The sequence below is a fragment of the Saccopteryx bilineata genome, chromosome 5, assembly GCF_036850765.1.
Source record: "Saccopteryx bilineata isolate mSacBil1 chromosome 5, mSacBil1_pri_phased_curated, whole genome shotgun sequence".
NCBI lineage: Eukaryota > Metazoa > Chordata > Mammalia > Chiroptera > Emballonuridae > Saccopteryx > Saccopteryx bilineata.
This window is the reverse complement of record NC_089494.1, coordinates 156,005,816-156,008,901: the sequence shown is the minus strand read 5'-3', so window position 1 is coordinate 156,008,901 and position 3,086 is coordinate 156,005,816. Positions and strand designations below refer to the sequence as shown.

The window sequence follows — 3,086 nt, the reverse complement described above, 5'->3', positions numbered from 1 at the left end:
GGGGTGCATATCTTCTTTTGAATTAGTGTTTTGGGACTCTTAGGATATATTCTTAGAAGTGGGAGAGCTGGGTCATAAAACAGTTCTATATTTAATTTTTTGAGGAAACGTCATACTGTTTTCCACAGTGGCTGCACAAGTCTGCATTCCCATCAGCAGTACAAGAGGGTTCCCTTTTCTCCACAACCTCGCCAGCACTTGCTTGTTGATTTGTTAATAAAAGCCATTCTGACAGGTGTGAGGTAATATCTCATTGTGGTGTTTTGTGGTTTTTTTTTTCATTGTGGTTTTAATTTGAGTTTCTTTGATGATTAGTGATGTTGAGCATTTTTTCATATGCCTATTGGCCATCGGTATGTCCTCTTTGGAAAAGTGTTTATTCAGGTCCTTTGCCCATTTTTTAATTGGATTGTTTGTCTTCCTTGTGTTTAGTTTTACAAGTTTTCTGCACATTTTTGGTTATTAACCTCTTATCAGACATATCTGTGAATATGCTTTCTCATAGAGTGGGTTGTCTTTTTATTTTGTTAATTTTCTGTGCAAAAGCTTTTTAGTTTGATATAGTCCCATTTGTTTATTTTGTCCTTTATTTCACTTGCCCGAGGATATATATGAGCAAAAATATTGCTACAGGAGATGTCTGAGAGTCTACTGCCTATGTTTTCTTCTAGATTTTTATGGTTTCACAACTTACATTTAAGTCTTTTATTCATTTTAAGTTTTGGGTTTTTTTGTGAATGGTGTCAGTTGGTAGTTTAGTTCCATGTTGTTGTTTTTTTTGCATGCACCAGTCCAATTCTCCCAATGCCATTTATTAAAGGGCCTTTCTTTACTTCATTGTATATCTTTGCCTCCTTTGTAAAATGAATTGATTCTAAAGGATTGGGTTTATTGCTGGGCTTTCTGTTCCATTCCATTGGTCTATATGTCTGATTTTATGCCAGTACCATGCTGTTTTGATTACCTTGGCTTTGTACCATAGTTTAATGTAAAGTGGCATGACTCCCCTAACTTTGCTCTTCTTTCTCAACATCATTGTTGTTATTCAGATCTCTTGTGGTTCCTAATAAATGTTTGAAATATTTGTTCTACATCTGTGAAGCATACCATTTGTATTTTAATAGAAATTGTATTGAATCTATAAATTGCTTAGGGTAGTATGGACACTAAATGATGCAAATTCATCCTATCCATGAACATGGTATATACTTCCATTTGCTTGTATCTTTCTTGATTTCTTTTTTCAGTGTCTAATAATTTTTCAAGCACAAGTCTTTTACCTATTTGGTTAAATTTATTCCTAGGTACTTTATTTTTTTGTTGTTGCGATAGTAAATGGGATTCGTTTCCTTAATTTATCTTCCTGGCAGTTCATTATTGTTTTATGAAAATGCCACTAATTTCTAAATGTTAATTTTATATCCTGCCACTTTGCTGATGGAGACTTTAGGGTTTTCTATGTACAGTATTATGTCATCATCAATAATGACAGTTTTACTTCTTCCTTTCCAATTTGGATGCCTTTTATATATTTCTTCTTCTTGTCTGATTGCCATGATTAGGATTTTTAGTACGTACTATGTTGAATAAGAGTGGTGAAATGGGACACCCTGTCTTGTTCCTGATCTTCTGGGGATTGCTTTTAGTTTTTTTCCCATTAAGTATGATATTGGCTGTCAGTTTGTCATACATGAACTTTACTATGTTAAGTATGTTTCTTTTATTCACACTTCACTGAGAGCTTTTATCATAAATGGGTGCTGAATTTTATCAAATGCCTTTTCTGCATCTATTGATATGATTATGAGATTTTTTTTTTTTTTACATTTCAACTTTAAAGCCATCACTTTGCCGTTTATTAAACGACCAGATTACAAAAATAACCGTGGTAGATACCTTAGTTCATCCTTCTGATAAGCCTGTTGATCTGGTCTTCCCTGTTACCAGCGTCCCCACCTTCTACAAAGTGGGTGGTCTTTTTCTTCATTCCACCACGTGGAGAAGATAATTTGAAGGGCCACAAGAAGTTGTTTGCTTCTTTGAAGCGTTTTCCAACAGTATAGATCTCATGAATCAGATCCTCCATGCAGATGATACCATATTTACCAAGAGATTGAGCAATCAATGCGTTATCCGTCAGAGCAATTAGTTTTTTGTTGATTTTGCCATAACCACACTTGTAGATCAATTCATTTACTGACTTCAAGTTTGGGTACCCCCATGCAATATATGGTTCCACGATCCTCAGCATGTTAACCGAAGCCTTGTTGAGCTTCACGAAGGTGCCGTTGAAGATCTGGCGCAGGCGCAGCAGCTGCAGATCCTTGCGGACCTTTGGGCTCACACCGTTGATACCTCTGATCCTGATGACAAATGCCAATCTGAGTTCTGCGGGTACATAGAAGTTGCCAGCATTTCTCGCCATCCTAGCCATTCGAATCTCAGTTCTGTACATCTGCTTATACTCCTTGTGATAGTGCTTAGCTTTTTCATAGATGAGTTTCCTCCTGGCCTTTCGCAGCATCTTTTGGGCAAACTTCTTTCTCAGGCGCTAGATCTTCAGCTCTGCAAAATTCCTTCGCTTTTTCTTCAGGGTTTCTGGCACAGCAGGAACCTTTTTCTTCTCACTGGCATTGGCATTCTTCTTCTCACTGGCATTAGCATTCTTCTTCTCAGTGGCATTGGCATTCTTCTTCTCTCTGACATTAGCATTCTTCTTCTCTTTGACATTAGCATTCTTCTTCTCTTCGGCACCCTCCATGGTTCCAGCTGGAAAAAAAGAGCTGATTGTGAGATTTTTATCCTTCATTTTGTTTATGTGATGAATCTCACTTATTTTTTTTTTTAATGAGAGAAGGGAAGATAGCGAGATAGACTCCTGCATGTGCCCCAACCAGGATTGACCTGGCAATCCCTGTCTGGGGCTGATGTTCAAATCGATCAAGCTATCCTCAGTGCCAGGGGCCAATGCTCAAACTAATTGAGCCACTGGCTGTGAGAGGGGAAGAGAGAGAGAGAGAGAGAGAGAGAGAGAGAAGGGAGATAGGGAGGGAAAGAGAAGCAAATGGTCAGTTCTTATGTGTGCC

At 37.7% G+C, this 3,086-nt stretch overlaps 1 pseudogene; it reads right to left on the bottom strand.

The window, feature by feature from the left end:
- Nucleotides 1–1,892: 1,892 nt before the first annotated feature.
- On the bottom strand, nt 1,893–2,776 carry LOC136337958 (large ribosomal subunit protein uL30 pseudogene; annotated as a pseudogene).
- Nucleotides 2,777–3,086: the final 310 nt, after the last annotated feature.